Source organism: Gallus gallus, chromosome 9, assembly GCF_016699485.2.
Source record: "Gallus gallus isolate bGalGal1 chromosome 9, bGalGal1.mat.broiler.GRCg7b, whole genome shotgun sequence".
NCBI lineage: Eukaryota > Metazoa > Chordata > Aves > Galliformes > Phasianidae > Gallus > Gallus gallus.
The window spans coordinates 1,734,432-1,755,828 of record NC_052540.1 but is presented as its reverse complement, the minus strand read 5'-3'; the positions used below and the strand labels follow the sequence as shown (position 1 = coordinate 1,755,828).

At 42.3% G+C, this 21,397-nt stretch overlaps 1 long non-coding RNA gene across 2 annotated transcripts in view; it reads right to left on the bottom strand.

Moving 5' to 3' along the window:
- Nucleotides 1-21,397, bottom strand: part of LOC101747340 — a 132,329-nt gene that overhangs the window by 93,998 nt on the left and 16,934 nt on the right. For both annotated transcript variants that reach the window (XR_005862346.2, XR_005862345.2), the window contains 4 exons: nucleotides 15,525-15,834; nucleotides 13,094-13,167; nucleotides 12,509-12,559; nucleotides 9,138-9,209 (listed from right to left, as the gene is read on the bottom strand). This is a non-coding gene — a long non-coding RNA (uncharacterized LOC101747340). The remainder of the gene's footprint in view (nucleotides 1-9,137; nucleotides 9,210-12,508; nucleotides 12,560-13,093; nucleotides 13,168-15,524; nucleotides 15,835-21,397) is intronic.

Here is a 21,397-nt window from a genome sequence, read left to right as displayed (position 1 = left end):
AAACAGAACTGAATACAGACTCAGAGAACAAGGCAAGATTTCATGGCTCAGGAATCCCAAAGGCCCTAGGTAATGTCATAAGGATAATAAATTAAATAGATTTGAAATCCAGAAAAGGACCATGGGATACCTAACCTGTCCTTCAAAACAAGCCATAAAAATTTACTAGTGAGATTTTAACACTATCAAATGATATATTCCTGAGTTTACACCACCTACTGGTGACCACTCAGAAACATCTGGTTCAATAGCCAAGTGTCAAATGGATTTTGCAGCAAGTGATCCTCGGTCCCTAGGAGGACATAAACAGGTACGGAGGGGATGCAAGGCACTGCAGGTTTAGCCCTAGTCTCATCTCCAGGGGAAAGCAGTAAAGGGATATGAGTGTTAAATGGTACATTGAAATACCACCACCACAAACCTGTCCATCACTCTTCACTTAACCGTGAGAACAGAGCAAACGCAGAACCTTACAGTACGGGACTGCTTAGGAATGCTTTTCACATAGTTTCCTGCCTGAAAGATTAGAATCTTTTTACTTGTACTTTTTGGGTGCTTCTGAGCACTAAAGTGCACACACCTGCTTTCTACATCTTTTTTTTTTTCTTTTTTTTCCCTATCTCTTCAGAGCACCAAGGGCAAAATACTGTCATTCATCTTCTGAACTATTCACCACTACTGAACCTCAGCACTACCCCGCCACAGGCAGACAACAGTGCCAGCTCAAACCACCACGCTTTTGTCAAATTTTAAGTTCCTAGAAATTACTTAATAGCCATTTGACAGACATGAGTGGAGAATTAAAGTGCCGTCTGATAATAATCATTAGGCATGCAACCTAAATATTGCTGCAAGGATCCTAATGTTATCACTGATTTCTAGCAACTTGCCTTAATGATTGATTGAGGATGCCCATGTCCTCCTTGAATGAATCCTCTTGCAAGCTCAAGAAGTCCAAATCAGCCATGTTTGAATGGAGTCACAGACCTGTCTGTACTGGAAATCTTTGAATGACACTTCAGATGGCTTTTTTCCCCTACGTACACAAAATAAATACACAGGAAAGAGAAAATCTGAATGATTTTGATTCATACAGTTTGAAAAACTGAGTTTGTGATGTCTAGGAATATGGGCCTGGTAAAGAGCAGAGTGAGGACCCTGAACTTCAGGAGAGCAAAACTCCATCTGTTTGAGTAATAATCAGATGAGATCCCCTGGGAAACTGTCCTCAGGGACAAAGGAAAGCAACAGAGCTGGCAGCTTTTTAGGGTCATCATTCAGGAGAATAAATGTTCTCCATTCCCCAGCATAAGAAATCAGAGAAGGCAGGAAACCAGCATGGCTGAGCAAGGACCTACTGGTTAAATTGATGGGTAAGAAGGAAATGTACAGGCAGTGGAAGCAGGGATGTGTGGCCTGGAAGGAATACACGGAGGTTGGATGGACAGAGATTGGATGAGGAAAGTCAAGGGATGGATAGAAAAGAACCTGGCAGGGGATGTGAAAAATAACAAGAGGTTCTACAGGTACACAGGTCATGGGGAATGCACCCCCTCTGATAAATGAGAAGGAAGATCTGTCTGCAACAGATTGAAGAAGGCTTTGGTACTCAGTGAGTTCTTTGCCTCAGACTTCACTGGCAGTCAGGCTTCCCAAATCTTTAATGCCCCTGAACCACTAGGCTGAGGTTGGAGGAGCAAAATCCCTTCCACTGCAGCAAAGAGCAAGTTCAAGAACACTTGATGAGACTGAACTGTACAAGGCTATGGGGCTGGATGATGTGCATCCGAGGGTCCTGAAGGAACTGGTTGATGTAGTTGCCAAGTCAATTTCCCTCACATTGAACAAGTCTTGGCTGTCAGGTGAAGTCTCCAGTTACTGGAAGAAAGGAACCACCTCTCCCATTTTTAAGGAAGAGAGAAAGGAATACTTGGAGAACTACCAACAAACCTCACATCTGTGCCTGGGAAGATCACGGAGCAGATCCCCCTGGAAGCTATATTAAGGTACATGCAAGACAAGAAGGTGATCTGTGACAGTCAGCATGGTTTCACCAAGTGCCTGACCAGTCTGGTGGCTTTCTACAACAGAGTGGTGGCATCAGTAGACAAAGGAAGATGTAATCTGCCTGGACTTCTGCAAGGCCTTTGATATGGTCACACATCACATTCATGTCTCTAAAGTGGAAAGATATGGATTAGAAGTGTGAACTATTCAGTGGATTGGGAATTGGTTGGATGGTTGTAGTCAGAGCATTCTGAGAAAGCTAGGATTTTATTAGAAAATAATCCAAGAATAACCCATTATTCCAAGCATGTGTCTTCCAATTCCAAATATTTCAGCTTGCATTTGTATCTGTGATGGTCAGAGATCTGAGCACTGCTGCATGTCAGGTTAATACTTCTCACTGGGAAAATGCTGGAGGGGAAATGTGGCAATAACTATAACCAATGTGCCATAAACCCCATATCTCTATTTAAACCACAAATTTTAGTACCTACTTGAGTTACCTTCTCTTCAGAGAGTACTTTACTGTTCTCTTGGTAGTACTGGGACTGATAGAACAGATAGAAGTGTTGCTTTGTTTGATCTTTTTCCCACTTGATAACTATTATTTCTATATTCTATTGATTGCCCCGGCAAGATCTCGTGCACATGAGCCATCTTGCTCATTCACTATTACACAAGGTTTCTCCATTCTCATTCTACCATCACATCTCACAACAGTGTTAAGGTACTTTTACAATGAAGAAGTGAGATAAAACTTAGTAAAACCATTTTGCTCCTATTTCAGAAAGGAAAGTAGCACAGAGCTCTAGCATGCAATTTTCTATAGTAATAACAGATTTGAGAAGTCACTAAGTTCTTTTATAAGCCTAGCTCATTGTACTGCGAGCCAAACAATAAATGTCTTGCAGTATCTTCTCAGCATCTAATTTCTACCAAGTGGACCTTCTCAAAAAGCCAAACTCAGTGAGAGGGGACTATTCACTGAATTTTGGTTGGGCACTCAGCATTCTGGGACTGTGCTTCATTCATGTGTATGCTATGTACTGCAAGAAAAAAAACATTTTGAGATCAAGATAGCCAAACTTTGAACATGAAAATTAAACATGAAGTAGAAGCAGGTGCACAGTTGCATTTAGAGGAAACAGAAAGTGCAAATTTACAAAGTTCTGAAGAATCAGTATTTACAGCCTAGCAAAACAGAAGCTTTCATTTAAGGCTACAAGGATTTATGGGACCACTGACACAATTTTATATCTTCATTCTCTCTCTGTTGTAAACAACTCCTATAAATAGACCAAAAAAGAACAACAGAAAAGAGATCTGCTTACTCTGCCATAACTGAGACCCTTCTCAGCATAAATCATTTCTGCCTCAAAAAGTAATCCTGATCACAGAGACTAAAACAGAGCATACTATCCTGCTTGCTCTCCCTCCACGATATCCAAAATTAATGCAATACTAATGAACAACACAGCATCTCCTTCAGAATTGCTTACTGCTCTCACATCTAGAAAAAGATTTTAAGGATGATGCGCAACAGATTCATTTGTTGAGTTCTGCCAAAGAAATATACAATTTTGCAACACCTGTAATGTCCTTTTTATTATGGGATTTTGAGTTGCATTTAATTTAGAATGAAAACTTTGCCCCACGGAGACTAGAGTGGTGAATACTATCAGCTTACCGTGAGATGCAAATTGTCATTTTATGCTAGAAGATAGAAGCGGTCATTAACTAATTCCTTCCCCAGCTTTAAAAATGCTTTTCTTTGTTCAGACTCAGGTATCATCATTTAATGAAATACAGGCCACCCACAGATAAAAGGCAAAATGGAAAACTAAATAAATAAATGCTACTCTTTGATACTTCACAACTTAATTGCCTCTAAAAACCCCAAAGCAGAATTCTGCTCTTCCATCTCCCAGCCTAACCATCCCCTCATGGCCAAGGGATGCCAGGACCCCTGCCCTCAGCCCCCCTGCAAATAACCAGCACAGACCATGCTCAGAGATTCTAAGAGGTGGGAACAAGTGGGCCGTGGGTTTTGCTCTGTGCTTCTGTCTGATTATGCTTTGAAGGCAGATGAGGTGCAGTTCTGGGTAGGTTTCAGTGAACTTGCTGCAGTAGGAAGGAAAAACTATTTCGGCACCAGAAAATCCAGAATTGCTCCACAGACAGTAATTCAAAACTGCCCAGACGAATGCTTAGGAGAAAGAAAATTAAGCTCTGAGCTCACAGGTAATCACATTATACATTACCAGAAAGCTGTTGCTTGCTTGGATTTCATTCAAACCCACTAGTTTCACTCTCATGATTTATGGAGCTGTAGAAATCTCCACAGATTTTATTTTTTCTCCTATTTACCCTCTGGTTTAAATATAACACAGCGAGTTAAGAGCAGAGAAACTAGGAAAGCAATCTACTTTGCTAATATTAAACAAAGAAAAAAATCAATTTTTTTGTGTGTGCCTTAGGAGAAAAAAGAAAATTGAACTCTTCTTGCATCTTAAATGCCAACTGAAAGCATGCCTTACAGGTAGAAACTACCAGTAGAATCAGTGTAAGTTTCTCAGCTGACTTTGGAGAAGTTGAATCGCTGTCATCCAGAGATACCCTGGCAGAAATAACAAAGTGTAGATACACGATGATTTCATAAGAAAAGTCTAACTTGACAGGTTTTCATTTTGTATGGAAAGTCCATAGAAAGAAATATCGGCAATGACAAAAGTTGCCAGTTACAGGGAAGAAAGCTGCGTAGGAAAGTTCATCCTGCCTACCCTATAAAGGGTTTGCCTTTCATGGTACCCTCCATCATGACAACGGGGCAAACATTTCCCATGACAAGTACAAGTGTTCATCAGTGCTTGCTGTGAACTTCTGAGGATGAGAAAGCATCTGATCCTGGAGATGTTCGAGAAACACTTAGGTGCTCTGCTGAGAGACGTGATTGAGTGAGAAATATTGGTGGTAGGTGGATGGTTGGACTGGATGATCCTGTGGGTCTTTTTAGCAATTCTATGATTCTAAGATTCTACCTCGGTGTCAGGATACTGACTGAGTCCCTACACAAAAACAGGCTGGAATGGTCCGTCACGTAGCAAAGAATCAATAACAGGGACCAGAAATTACCTCTTGCATCACGTTAAGGGAAATGTAGTTGTGATGAGACACAACACTTCCCAACCATCAGATATCCCAAAGCACACTATGGCCTTGGGTACATAATGCATTTCCTGTTGCCATGGCAATAATGATTCCTATTTCAGAAGCGATAGGCAGCAGCTCATCACTGGGAACGTCCCAGGAGAGCACAGCAATGACCACAGGCTGAAGCACCTCGCTGTGATGCCTCTGAGCACCACGCCTGCTGGGACGGCGTTGCTGGGGTTTTAAGGGCCTGTCACAGAATTCTGATGCAATCATCCATCTAGCTTTACGTTTTCCAGTGTACTCTGTGCAGTCTGCTGTGAGATTTACTATACCATTGCCTGGAAAACAAAGCCAGCATTATGTGCTTGCTGAAACCTGCAATCCTCACCTGGTGGATGCAGCCCCAGGACAGACATACCCAGAACAAGGATCCCGATCTTGCCTTGAAGTGCACAGTGCTGCTCACCAGAGATCCTGTGTAAGGACCAGAGACCCCACAGTCCCACAGAGCTGGTGACACGGTGCTTACAGGCGGCATTCCTCTTCTTGCTGTGCTTTCAGATGTTCACTTGTCACTGCATTCAAATGCGGGACTGTGTACTTTGGGCTTTGCAACAGTAACAGAACACGACTTCACCAACACTTGATGTTTTGTCCAATTGCATGAGAAGTTTTGCATACTGTAAAGATGGGACAAACCGTAGGCAAGCCCAGTTTGTGAATGTATTGTTACCACTTCTTGAAAACCTTTCATTATTCACCATTTTAATATTGTCACCCCCTGGATCCTTGCTGGGATCCCACGGCCATAAAACCAGAACCTACCTCACCTCATGCAAGCCCAGCACAGAACTGTTGCTCACAATGTACAGAGCCCAGAAGCTCCCATACAGAGGCAAGGCTGTGTATGGACAATCCCAGAGTGTGCTCCAGGGGCTGCTCTTCCTTCCCAAGCACACAGCACACTGTAAACAAAACCTAGGTCTCACCAGCTGAGTGGATAAGCAAAGTTTGCTCCTGATGTATCACTAATAAAAGCTAATTACTCATTTGTTCAGAAATGAGTAAAACACTGCAAGGGGTTGGTTATGCTTTTCCATTTCATTTCGTTTTCACTAGACTGTATTTTGCCAGTCGTACTGCTATATTTTGATGGAATCACACCAATTCCAGGAATTCATTAGAAATCAACAGGCCAGATTCACAGATGATGTAAAATCTGCCTTCCTATTTCTCCACTGTTCTGTTTTACAAGAGGTTGCCTTTATGATGCAGAAGCGGACAGGTACACACGCAAACTCTTCTCCAGGTTCTGCACCCTGACATAAGCAGGATGCCACCTGGCACCCCGTGTCCCTTACTGCCACGAGAGGAAGGGACCATAGCTCATGCACCATCCCCCTCACCCCGGGCTATGCAGCATCATACTGCATTCCAGCCCCCTAGCACCACTTTCTGTACAGCCTTCTAGGTCTTACAAAAAAGGCTTTGATGTCACAGCTGTCAATGCCATGTTAAGCCAGCTGGCTAGCTCCCCTGTCTTTATTCACTGGATGTTTCCTGAAGGAAATCCTCAACTACCAGACCTGTAGAATACGCTCTCTGATGGAACTTTGCTGTTTTCCATTCACTGAAGATATGGCCTGTACAAAATTGTAGCCTGCTATTAACTTATCTACCTGCCCAGCAATTCAATACCTTATAAAATTACCAGGACTTCTTTAGAAAGTAAGTGTGGAAAACATAATTCCAAGCAGTTTTTCCCACTACTCCAGTACCTTCCAATTAACAACCAATCTGCTCTTCATTTCGTGCACTTGACTCAAATACAACGGCAGAGCTCAATGGGATTTGTTTCCAGTGCCTTCACCTTCAGCAGCCCATCGTCATCTCTGCCACGAACGCAATTTGGCTCCACCCTGTAACTTGGAGGCAACAAAAGAACTGCTGGTGTGTTCTGCAGCATGCACTACTTTCTGTTGATATCAAGGATTTTTCAAGCCATGTTTACTTGCTTCTTTTTAGCCATAATAAAAACTGCCTTCATTATTCACTTGACTTCTCTTTGGTGTACGCATGAAATTGATTCACCTTCTCTGCACTCTTGTGGCATATTTCCAAAACACACAAGGTTTAACTCAACCATTAATTTGAATCAGAACCCCAGGGAAAGGACAGAGCAATATTGTTGCAACCTGGGAGCAAGCAGGGAATTGATCTGTGAGGCCAAGCATTGCTGTTTGCCTTCTGGTCCATTGCCTCTTCCATCCTAGGCAAGGGAGGATGCCTGCCCTACTCCCTGTGCACTGTTGTGTCCCCCAGGACGTGCTCCAGCTGCTCTGGCTTCTGTGCTAAGGGAGGAAGAACCAGGGATGTACCCAGAGCAGGAGGACAGCCATCGTGCAGAAACAGAGAGGATGCAAGATGCACCTCTCTTCTCCCTTCTATCATAATTAGACTTGCTGAAATCAAGCAGGAGAGCCACAACCTAATTAGTTGAGTAAGAGACAGACAACAGCTTTCTTTTTCCTGTGCTATTTCATGTTTTGTAATCATGGTGTCATTTTTATGAGTGCTACAATGCACTCCTAGTCACTTATTTCAGCAGAACATATTCTCCTTGATTTTAGGTCCCCGGCTACCTTCCCTTCCTACGCCACAGCTTTTATCACATGAATGGGCAGTTTGGGCTGATGGGGCTGTGGGGATTTCTGGCCAGACTCTGGGTTTATGAGCAAGCAGTGTGCTCTGCAATGCTCTCCCCACACCAGCATTGCATTTCTTCCTCCCAGTGTCAGGCACCCTTCTTCCTCCAAAAAAGAGGATGTGCCACACACTGGGCATGGACCATGGATCGTAACGCTCGTAAGGGCAGTAAAAGAGAAAGGAGTCAAATATGCATTAGGGAAATGGGGAGCTGATTATGTAAACTCCCAGGAAAAAAAAAAAAAAAAAAAAAGAGAAAGAATAAGAAATCTGTACTGTCAGCTGAGGCACAGGTTCACCAGAAAGAACCATTCATTTGTAAAAAGAGTAGGCATTCCTTTCTTATCTCAGCAACCTTTGAACTTAAGGACAGAGAGTTTTAAGTAAGAAAATAGTGCCTTAAGAACTTAAGGCAGAGAGTTTTAAGTAAGAAAATAGTGAATTCCTAATGCAAGCTTCTGAGCTTGCAATTGAATCCTAAACTAGACAAGCACAGAAGATACACAACTCTGAGCTAACAGGCACACTAAGCATAAGTGAAGTGATGTGCCCAAACCTGGTACAATCAGCAGTCTGCAGACATTAAGACAACTTTTGTAATTTTGTAAAATAGCTTTATAATCTTTTAGCTTTACATTCAAGAAGATAACAGCCCACTCTGTTAAAAGCCTCTAAAGTGCTAAGCTTACACTACTACACAGGAGAAAGGTGAGAGCCCACCCTCCCAGCAGCCATTCTGGGCACGGCTTGCAGTAAACTGTGCCCTTCCAAGAGATCAGTAAGTATTAGAAAGAGCAAGCCTTAAAAAAAAGCCAGAGCACCATCTGTACAGTATAACACAATCCCATGTGGAGGAAAAAATATTCAAAGAAATACAGAGGCGGAAAAAACCCACTACCTCCAAAAATTAGCAGCTCTACTTGCTACGTATCCTGCTCTTATGTCTTTCAACCTATTGCTAGAAAACTCCAAAGTTCTTGCCTGTTGACTACAAATAGCACGAATGTTAGAGTTTAAAACACTGCTTAAGGCAGGTGTCAGGAGGGCGATAAAATGTACTGCCTGCAACTCTGAAGGAATAATGTGATTTCTTGTTTTAAGCATTGATGGATTGATTCATATTACTTCAGACCATTTGAAAAAGGAAGGAAGTTTGTAAATCCTGACTACAAAACCTCTTTGGTGAGGCCCCTCATAAACGAATGTAAACAGCTTATTTTTGTTTATTTAAAAATGAACCATAACACAAGTATTGTGCTGAAATCACTGACCTGACACTCCGGGTTGTAGGACACAGAGCCCATAAAACCTCAGCACTCACAATGTGGTCATTGGGTTCTTTCCTGAAAGAAAAACATTTGTAGAGTATCCATCTGAAGATTTCCATTTGTCAGGCAAGTACAAGGATTATTATATTTGATGCACTGTATTTTAAGTCTCTGGCTTGCATGCCAATGAGATAGTTTAAGAGTTGATATAAAAAGTATTTCAATTCTGTGAAATCTGGCAGCCTACTGAATTATTTATACGATGTCATTTACTTACTGCTTTTGAGTTTGACAATTCTAGATTTAGTATCACACATAAACCTTCCTTTCTGATACAATACTAACATCTTGGCTTTGCTAAGCACTTCTAAGAACTCCAGATGGAGAAAGGTTTGGGTTTGCAAAGCTGGAGTTGCTATAGCCACACAGTATTTTCACACACACGCAAAAAAAGAATACCTCAGCTGATAAAAGCTTGGTGCAGATCTCAGTTTGTACCACTGCCACTCTGATGTGTGCTGGTCTGTGCTGCAGTTGTTCAGCCACTGCATCCAGGTGACCTGGAGAGAGCTACAGGCCTTGCCTTTGTAGGGTCAAATGAGCAAATAAAAGCCCACCAAACCAACCTGTTCCAAAACCATAAAGCCTACATCCAATCTTATGTTTTTTAGTGACAACAGTCTGATGAAACTGCACTGACATTCCACACAGGAGCCCCAGAGTTTGAATTCTAATTGCCATCTCAAGCACAGGAGGCGTCAGGGAAAGAGAAGACTCAGCAATCACTGCATTTAATGCTCAGCCTAATGTAGAAATTAGAACACTAACCCTAAGTCACTTCTTGGTGTCAGCAGTGTGGTTAGTGCTAGCCTTGCTACCTTGGAAGAAGCATCTGCTAATATATACATGCAGAATTTTAACATGGTTTTACATGCAATTCTGAATTTAGTCTTACAGAAGTGCAGGAATAGGGAGGGGGTCCCACCAGCCTTGCCTCTAAACAACTGTATTAAATGCGAGAGTATACGTACAGCCAAGCTGTCGCTCAATCAGATTCTGTGGATTATCATAAAACAAGAAAAGGAGGTCCCATAAGGGCTTGGAAAACATTTGAAATAACTTAATTTCATCCCTTGAGATACATGAGTAATTTTCCAAATACAGCCCTACATGCAGAACAGGTTCTAAATCAAAGTTAAACAAGATAATTATTAACTACATTTCTAGCTCAGCCTCCTGACACCGGCGGCCTTCAATGCTTTACACAGTCTGTGCTGCCTTGTTTCTCTTCTCTGATGAGAAGACCTCTGTTACTAGCCAACAAGAGAGAGAATTTCATGCAATCTCTTCGGAGCAAGTCCATCATTCAGAGAACCTACCGCCACTCACCAGTGTAATTCACAAATTCCAAAATATGCCTTGTGCACAGGAGTACAACTTCCCATTATTCTGAATAAATTGACTTTATGTGCCACATAAATACTGTAACGTTGATTATCCATTTATCCACCTGGTCTATTTATGCTTAAGGTGTTTTTCAGCGTGGAGCTCATTGCCACTGGGCTCTGAATGCTCATGTTAGTTAGGTATCCTACCTACAAAAACAGTGAATAGAGAGACCACAGCCTAGTGTATGCTTGCAGTCTGATCTGCTGTGTTGGACTTGAATATCAAAATCACTTAATGTGTGTTATGCATACGTATAAAAGCAGAATTTGTACGTGGATAGAAACAATAAACAATAAAGACCCCAGATCAATTCTGCAGTGAACACCTGGTTCGTAAACAGCTTCAAAACTACTTACTTAGTGTGTAGTTTAGTGTGTTCAGTAACATCTAGAACACAATTAAATAGGATGCCAAAGGACTTTTCATAATTTTCTTCCATGTTTCTGTCATGAATACTCCTTTCCCAGCTCTGGAATGCCAGTAAGGCTATTGGCCATCTTGATACCCCAATGGTAGTTTTCAACAGGGACATATGGAACTACTCTGAGCTTGTGTTTTCTAGGTATGACTGACATTTTTCTGCCACCAAATGCATCATGAATGAGCTGAAAAACTAAACTTCCTAGGAGTGGGAAATACTATTTAGGTCACAAGAAGCACTGGCAGTATAACTACACAGCATAACAGCACCAGGACCTGGAGGGAGCACACGAGGATTCCACCAAATGCATTCCTGTTCAAAATAAAGACATCAAATTTGCACCACAGAGTTCTTTTGAATATATGTATCTGCTCTCAGGTTTAGAATATATAAGTCAGTTTTCTTACCGGTGTGACAAGAGTGCAACTTAACATAGGCATGTAGCTTATACTGCATATTCTCCCTGTGTACATTCAAACCTGAACATCTGGGAGGACCTGCTACAATGTTGTTCTAAATCTGTAGAAATATTTTCCCAGCAACAGAGGTTTGGCCTAAGTTGTATAGAAAAACTGACATAAACTAATGGAGTCCAATCTGGAAATGCTGCTGAGTAGATAATGCACTAATGTGCAGGAATTACCATGAATAAGAAACCAACTGTAAGTGTCATTCACTGCTTTTACTCTAACTTTCATTTGTTTTTCTCTTTTTTGGATTCACTGTTACTTCTTCAAAATTGAGAATCATTTCTGGCATGATGGGGCTGTGAGCAACCTGGGCTAGAGGGAGGTTCCTTGCCTACAGCAGGGGGTTGGAACCAGGTGATATTAAAGGTCCCTTCCAACCCAAACCATTCTATCATTCTATGATTCTATGATAATGTATCTTTAAAATTATGCAATTCCATCCAAACTCTTAGAACTCAAATCAGTTCCAATCTACGCGTAACAGGGAAAGGTCGGTGCAGTAAGTGATATCCAAATGGGCACCAGCTCTGGGAAAAAAGGTGCTGCCACATTAGCTATTGAACACTCCAGAGTTGAAAGAGCAGCGTTGCTTCTTCTGCAAATACATAGGACAGGACAGCCAGCTCAAAGTAGGCAAGTGCACACTTCAACTGTCCTTTTGCACGGCTCTCATGGTGTTTCTTAAGATATCTATACTAGATTCCCCAGTAGGATGCAGCATAAAGACCAAAATGTTTTTGGTTTTGAAAGGCTGTAGGTTGATGCTTGCTTCCTCAAGTATACACTTCAAGATCTTAATATCTAAGCAGTCCATGCTACAAGATTTAAATCACAGCTTTCTTAAAATATGTGCCATCAACTTGACACTGAACTAAGTAATATGCCATTATGTCACATTTGCTTCTACAGTGATTTAATCCTTTGATTGCCATCAGTTTTTAATCTACCAATGGTTATACTGTAAACAAGTAGTGAAGCTGAAAGACATGTCAAAAGAAAGACAACATGTAAACAAATAATAAATGTGGGCTCACCTTTGGGTACAGAGTTCTCTGTGATATTGCAGCAGGAAAGCAAGTACTGAACTAAAGACAGAAAGGTGATTTGTTAAATACGATTCTGCTTTTCAGCATCTGCATCAAGATGCCTGAGTACAGCAGTCTTCATTAACATTTCTAAAAGTTTAGAGCCATCAGGAATAAATAAAAAGGTACATGAAAAGCTGATAATTTTTTTTGCATCACACAGAACTTGCAAAATATACCACTGATTACAGAAAGATAACACATACACACATCTCTATAAAATGACTCTTCAGGCCATCTTTTTAGGACATTATTAAAATCTTGGAACCAGAGGTTTATAATGAAAGCACCGCCAGACTCTTAACTAAAGCAGTGTGACTGGTGCAGCCAGAAGGATGGAATTTTATCTATTCTGTATTCCTCTCAGAATGAAATAACCATCTCTCAGCAAATTCTGTGCAGGGAAGGTCATAAAAATAAATCCTGTGAAAAAGATTCCAAAGACTGCAATGAAGAATTAAAGATAAAATGAGGGGATTTCTGTAGGAAATATCATGGTTTCTATAGAAAAGAATGTGGTGCTGAAGGGCTTACCTCTGTGCTGCAGGATGCATCAGCAGGGCTCCTTGCTCTTGGATAAGAGCAGCACTACAGTGTGCAGTTTTATTCTGGAATGAAACAAAAGCAAACATGCTTTGAAGGAGCCATACAGGTAAGGAGATGCTGTGGGTTACACAAAGCAGCAGAATAAGGGAAGTGCAAAGGGATGAGTTGGACTCCCTTCTGTACCTTTCTAGAGATGGCAGAAGGCCAAGGAAGATTGGGAACCCAGCTCTAACTCATAGGATACAGCCATGCCCTTCAGCTGATCTAATGTCCTCCAACCTCCAACCCGCATCCCATGTGGAGCAAAGCCAGTGAGCTGATCAAGCAGCCAAAAGCAGCAGTGATTAATCTCTGCAGGCCCAGATGGTTCCACTGCACAGTCAGAGCAGCACCGGTGCTGGTGGGGCCTCGTGGCTGCGCATGCTAATTGGGGATAGGAGGACTGGGACTGTCCCAGGGTGCAGCACAAGGCTCCATACAAAGCTTTGCTCTGGCATCTCAGTGTACCAAGGTGGACTTGCAGAAGATAGAAACTGGTGACTAACCAGAAATTATATGTTCAAGATCAAAAGATTTCTTTACAGCTTTCAACATGAACACCTTCATGGACTACTGCAGTGCTTGTGGCCCTTTCTGTGGGCTGTAGATGGCACAGCCTCTTGCTTTAATAAAAAAGCTGTAAAAACCACTTGGCAACGTGCACAAGGGAAAGCAGGCTCCCTGTCCAGCTTGTCACTAGCGTGCTCTACGCTGTCCTCTCTGCTGGGATCTATATTAACAACGTTTTTCAGCTCACTACCAGGTTATGCAATCTTAACGCTGAGACAGCTGAAAAGATCAATGAGAAGAATACATCCTAATATCAAACTCCATTCTGTAAAAATCACTCATTCATTAAAAAAAAAAAAAAGAATGAAAGAGGATAAGAGGGTGATCATTATTATAGATCAGGCGTTCAGCTCTTTGTAAACATGCAGTTGTCAGCTGGGTCTTTGGCTTTGCAAAAAGACTTCTGTTGGAAGAGGGGTGGCACAGGGACACGTATAGCTCGGAGCTCACCTTTCTTCATGCTTTCCTGGCTGGTGGATGGGTGCTTGTTTGCCCCAGAGCCACTCCCAATCCCTGTACCAGGAGATCTCTGCCCTTCCAGGGGCATGCAGTGCTGCATCACCCACTTCTAATTTGAAGACATCCAATTCTCCAGTAGTTTGGAGTCCTCTCCTAGAGTGTAGCCACCTACTTGAAGCTTCTTTTTTTTAGGCATTTGCATTTTTAAATGCTTCTTAGAAGCATTCAAAACTCTTCCAAAGACTTCTGGATGCAAGTTAAAATCAGGCTGGCAATCCTTCAGATTTCTGTACCTGGTGCTTCCTGATAACTGGCGTCAGCTCGGCTGTTTTTTGCATTTAAAAAATAACACCAACATCAGAAGGATAGCGTAATACACTTCAAAAAGACCGGGAGATAAAAGGAAAGAATAATGAGAAAGTTTCTGTGACTTTCAGGGAGTTTTAGGATAACGTGATGGAGTGCCCAAGTCACAGAGCAAGGTGAACCAGCCAAGGGCCCCCGACTCGGGAAGCACCTCATTAGGTCAATGCTTCCAAAACCGAGCCTATTTTTTTTTAATCAATACTTAACTTCAACACCCAAGGAAACAAAACATGCAGCACAGGGGCACACTTTATGGGAGACATAGCTAAGGAGCCCAAACCACCCTGCTGTGGTCCCTGCAAGGCGGGCCATGGAGCAGGACTCACTGGGAGCCCTGCCATGGGAAGGTGCCCTGTGGGAGCGGGTCTGGGCTCAGCAGATACGAGGGAAACAAACACATTAGATAGATTCTATAAATAAAAAATGGGCTTGAAGTCACATCACCATTCATTTATTTGATTTTTTTTTTTTTTTTTTGAGATAAAATTGATAGATTGTCTTCCTTCCCAAGATCAATTGTTTGGGATAAGCATTTCATTAATTAAGTTAATTAAAAGTTTATGTAATCAGGGAGAAAAAGTAATTCTGGCTGCACTTGCAATTTATAAATAGTTTATGATTTGTTAAATTATGAAAATTCTTTAAGTGCTTTCTTGCATTTCCTTACCTCCATATTCTCCACAAAATAAGTTACACGTTAAAATTACAAACAGAATGATACAGTTAAAATAAGCTATATTACACTGACCTATGAAATTTATCAAAGAAGTTTACAAATGTTGCTCTCCCACCCAGATTCCAACCCATCTATACACACCCTCCTGCCTTAAACATCCAACATACCCAGTACATGTCAACAGATAAGCCTGCATTAAACAGAAACACGTGGGCAAGTGCTTGCTGGAATGGAGCAAGAGAAGTTTCACAGTCAAAAAAAAACCAACAATAGAATTATTTAAGCTACAGGTGGAATGTATAAACTTACCCTTACTTCCAAGGCAAACTATAACGAAGTGTTGTCATTGTCCTGAACTTTAGATAACGAGCAGACAGCAATGCCTGTTTCTACATTTACTTCTATTGCCTGAAGTCAGTTCCTAGTTTTTCAATGAGGAGGGTTTTCTTCTCCCCGTCTGTGTCTGTTCTACCTCCATTAGCAGGAGCCTGAAGGAGAACCATGGCCACCAGCGCTGGTTGTTTGGGCCACCTCCAGGTTCTGAAGGATGTGGCACAAAGCTGAAGCAGCTGCCCATGGCAGAGTGGTAAATATCTTCTCTACTTTGCATGGCCAAGAGCTGAAATACAGGTGGTCCAAAAAATCCATTTGTCAATAAAAATCTCAGAATAATCGGAAGTTCATACTCATCCTGTATTTTCTGTGGAATCCTTACAGCTGTTCAAGCTTAAATAAAATCACAGAATCATGGAATCTCAGAAACCTTCTTCTTTATCAGCATTTTCATCTAATCTTAAGGATTTCTACAGTTTTAAAGATTTGGGGCGTATTTGAGAGCTGTCCAACTTGGAAACTGTGGTTGTTAGACTCGCAGAAAAAAAAAAAAAAAGAAAAAACCACATGGCACTCCTCTGCCTCTTTTGTGTTTCTGCACAGAACTGACTGTGGTTGCAGTTCATCAGCTACAGAAGATGGGGGAAAATAAAGGATGATGTTGATTCAGGCAGTATCAACAGTTCACCTGGCACTTCGGCTGCTGAATGTACCAACAGGAGCAGCCTCAGAGTCACCAGGAACATTTTTCCATCCCCCAAGTCTTTCTCACAGTGCAACTCAAACACCCACATACAATTATACTGGTGAGGATTTCAGAGTTCCCTGCTATTAACTTGCCTTTAGATGTATGCATTTTGTGATGGAGGAGCTGAAAAGGAAAAAATATTGCTGCTGCAAAGAAGAAATGGCAGCTTAATAGAGAAATGCATGAATGAAAGCATGTCACGAGGGGAGGGGATCCAGTGAGTAAGTATCAAGCCATCACAGCCAAGCTATATGAAGGCATGCTTTGGCTTTGTTTTGGTACAGGAGGACTACTTAGCACAGAGCATCTGCTTTGGAGTAAGAAGATCACTGCTTCCCTGGGACTCCCGTGCACTTAGAAGCAAATGCACGACTAACTCAGCACAATGCTTGTTGCAGTAACCCTCTGTCACCGTCCTGGTGTGGGGCTCCAGCTCCACAACCACTGTCTGTGTCTGCCTGCCTCCCTCACACCTCTGAGAGCTGCACCACTTACAGAGCAGCTCCCAGAACATGCACCCAGCTCCCAGGAAGGGAAACACTGCAGCGATAGGGTTTGATCTTCAGCGCTGACGAGGAAATAAAACATGGTATCACACAGAGTAATATACCGACGCAAGCTAGAAAAACAAGGTTGCCCTTTGTGGCCTACAGCATCAATACAGGTGCAAACTAAAGAGTTCTCCAGCAGGGACCTCAGGTGTGAGGCTGCTCCTGCTCTCTTTCATTCCCAGCTACCTGCATGCAGCTCACTTGCTTGATCCTCACGGATCAGACAAAACCCCACATCTGTTTGTACAAGTACAGACAAGCTTTTCAGAGCACACATTTCCTGCATGCAGATAGCTCATGGCGTGCTTGCAATTTGCATGCATAATTTGAATCTTCCTGCTTGGAGTTTCATACACTTGGAAGTCAGATCACAGAGCTGTGACAAAGTGGACCTACAAGGCACAGTGAACAAGGAGTCCTCCAGGTGGTCAGGGCCACCCTTTCCCCCTGAGGTACCTCAGGCTTTAACTCATCCCTGCCTTCCCCAGCATTCTTTCCAATCAGAGAGGCCAGTTTCCATCCTCCCTCACCCACCTCTTCCACCAACTTCACACCAAAGCTGCTTGCCAGAATCCCTTCTCTTGGAGTCGTTCTGCTCTAAAGAAGCTTAGCAGTTCTTTCTCCTGAACTGAATACAGCTTCTTATACTCATGCTTCGTGAAACAGCCAGGCATTTCAGGAGTTTGGCTGTCAGACTGTGTACTTGATTACTCTTTCCCATCAGATAACAAGGGGGAATCTATTAATTGCTGTCCCCACATATTTTAGCTTTACAGATTTGCCGTCTTTTCAGATGATACTTCTGTTCAGCTTTCACACTTTTTCCTCTCTCTTCAGGAGTCAGAATACTAAAGCCATTTGCAGCTTTCCAAAAGAAAGTTGTATGTGGCAGGTAATGAGAGGAAATTGAGTTGAATGGGCATGGAATGCTTCTTCCTGTTCTCCATCAGAAGTTCAGCCATCAAATGCCATTCTTAAAAAGCGTGCCTCACCTGTCCTCAGTGATACCCAGTGATTTCAAATCTACATTATCTAACTGTTTAAACATATTTATCATCAAAAATTGCTTTTTCTTGCAATATGTTTAAATGTTTCTATAGGCAATGGGCACTAAAAATAATTTATTCTGTGTGTGCGTGTGTGTGCATTTCCATCAGGTTTGCTCTTAGTGTTTAAACAAGCAAATTTCATTTACTCTTCTCTCACAGATCCTATTTTCTCATTTAGACTGAGAAATGACTCTCATCCCCAAATCCAATTAGCAGTTTTCCAAATACCTTTAAAGTCAGCAACACATCAGTCGTTCAGAACAGCACAAAGTTCGGAGAGCTCTGGTATTTATGCTTCTTTCCAAGACACAAGGGTACAAACTGCACACACGGCATGCACGTGCTAGAGGATGCTGGGACATGCCAGTCACAAGCATGTGAGAAGGGGGAACTTCCATGTTTCATTCTTCCCTGTGTTTATCTGCTGCTGTAGGTTTCAGGCCTGCTCATGCCATTCTAGTCTCCAGCACATTCATAGAATAGAATCAAAGAATCCTTAGAGCTGGAAGGGACCTTTAAAGGCCACGTAGTCCAACTCTCCTGCACTGCACAGGGACACCATAGCTGGATCAGGTTGCTCAGGGCCTGATCAGCCTGGCCTTGAAAGTCTCCATGGATGGGGCACCAACCACATCTCTGGGCAGCCTGTGCCAGTGCCTCACCACCCTCACTGTAAGACTTTTTCCTTATATCCAACCTAAATCTCCCATCTTTGAGCTTGAAGCCATTTCCCCTTGTTCTGTCGCCACAGACCCTGCTATGGAGTCTGTCTCCTTCTCTCCTGTTGCTCCCCTTTAGACACTGACAGGCTGCACTCAGGTCTCCCTGCAGCCTTCTCTTCTCCATGCTGCACAGCCCCAGCTCTCTCAGCCTGTCCTGTAGCAGAGGTGTTCCATCCCTGGGATCATTTCTGTGGCCCTCCTCTGGATGTGTTCCAACAGGTCTGTGTCACTCAATTCAATCCTAGACTATCTCATGCTACGCTTCTGGTACTGAAGATACCTGTTTATCAGTTTTCCTCTCTGCTCTTGGTAAATCACAACCTGGAAATGACCAGCCATTTCTTCCGAGTGCCAAGAAAACAGCTTCAGCAGAAAAATTGCTCAATTCACTTTGTCAAACTGAATTTGCCAGCACGCTGCCCTGCTGGTGCCTGTTCAATGTGTAAGTGGCTGAGCTATCTGCACAGTTCAGTTTTTATGGCAGTTGGCCTTCCCTATTGCTTTCCCTACTGCTGCTCCTTCCTCCTGAGCCCACCTTGAGAAAACCTACGGAGACTCAGAAGGGCCCTATGGACAAGGCACATTGTAACAATAGGGCAGCTCATGTAAAGGTGAACAACTCTGGTTTGGGCTCAAACCTCCATTTCAGTTAATGGAAAAGCCACCAACCTACCCATATACACAATGAGAGCACAGGTTCTTGCTTCTTTATAAAATCTGCACTCTAGAATATGCTGAAAATGAAGTCCCTGGATGAATGGGAAGTGAATGCCAAACAACTTTTATTTAATAAAACAGTTAACTGTAGGAAATTCATTGTAAATGATTTACAAAAATATTCTCTGGTCAGAACAATGTAAGTCTAATAAAAAGCCTACAGTTGCACCAAATTGCTTGCAATAAGAAATTACTGCTGTCATCCAATGTGATGCAGTAATTGTCAGTGATACAGTCTCTTCTGTAGCAAGGACTGAAGTTAATGTTTGTACTTTGACTCACAGCTGAACTTCTGTCATATAAAACAGACAGGCAAACTCTTGGGGAACTTTCCTTCCCCAGCAATCTGAAGCTAGAAATAAACTGGAAAAGGTTGAGCTGGCAGCATGGCTCTGTACAATACTAAAACCATAGAGTGAAAAGCAGACATCTCTTCTCAAAGCAGGAGGCAAAGATTGCCTGATGGAGACTATACAGTTGGCATTAACACTCATAGTATTTCTGCTGGTTTTAAAGTGCCTTTTTCTGAACCCTGTGAGAACAGTTCTTGCCTCAAGCAGGCAGGCAGTCATACCTCTTGTTTTGCTATAAGTGCCTATAATAACAGTAGCTCTGCTGCAGTCATTTAGGGGAAGGGCTCTGCAATTATTACAGAGAGCATTAGCACTGGACCTTTGAGAGGACTGATGCTTAAACACAGCTCTGAGAGCTACCAGCAAACACTGTGGCTGTCAACGGCTCCGAAGGGCAGAGTACTTAGAGCAGAGGTAACACGGGGCAAAATGAAAGGTCCAGAGAAAGAACAACCCAAGCCCACAGACAGTGAATGCAGTTGTCAGAGCTGTCATACTGGGCATTATTCTCTCAAGATTTCGAATCTCAACTAAAAAAAAAAAAAAAAAGAAAGAAAATTTTGAAACCTTCTGGAAAATCACCTCTGTAACATTTTCAGACACTTATTTTAGCTACTGAAGACCTGAAGGAGAGAGAACTTTTTTTTTTTTTTTTTTTTTTTTTGCATTTCAGAAATGTTACTGTCATGCTTCAGGTGCTTCATATGAAGGACAGAGAGGAAAATTTACCATATTAATGTTAAGAAAGAGTCCAAGACCTATAAGAGCTGAGCATGCAACTCATGCTGCCCCCAGAGCAAGAAATCATACCGTTTCTATCAGAAATAAATACTCCACTGCAGAAGTTTAAACAAGCAGACAAACAGATGAAGAAGAAAGATCTCATCTCACAACAGTGGCATCCATTGCATCTCATTTTGGAACCTCCGAGGTAGTCAACATTGGGCTTTCTTCAGTACTATGGACAGATGCCTGCGTCCAGTCCAGCTCGTTTATAAAATGTCAGCATACCTTCGGCATGGGCATGGGGGAAGACAGACCCAAGTCTGTTTTCAGAGACCCCATTCCAAACCACAAATGTATCAGGGTTATACTCACAGATAAGACAAATCACAGCGGGCACGGCAGTCATGAATAAAACAGATCCTCATGGTGGTCTAAAGACAGCAGAGCCCACGGAATAAGCTCGTTATTAGGATAACACAAAAACAGCTTCATATCATCCAATTGTCCTTGTCCCTGCTGGTTGACAGATCCATGTGATCCTTTTTGAAGTGCCTTACATAATCTCACTCATAATTCTCTGGACAATTTATTAGCAGAGTCCTGAGGATACAGCCTGACAGGTTAGCATAAAAGAACCTGCACTGCATCCTCCCTGAGCTGTCTATCTCAGCCATCACTGTAAGCAGAATGAAATTTGAAATCGATTTGCTTTTCTAAATGGGAGAAGCACCAGCTTACTCCTCATTGCTTTTAATGCTGAAAACAGCGTTTTTAGGGCCTTGGTAGAAATGCCCTGTCAAGTGCTCCTGTCAAAACGCAAGTTAGATAGTTCTAGCATATAAACCATGAGAATGGCCTTTGTGGCAAAGATTAATTGGTGTGGTTTCTTTGGAAATATGGCCCTGTGCAAAGTGTATTCCAGCAGAGGTATCTGGTAGCCCAAAGCAGCCAGGCAAAGCACACAGAAGAGAATCCCAAGAAAA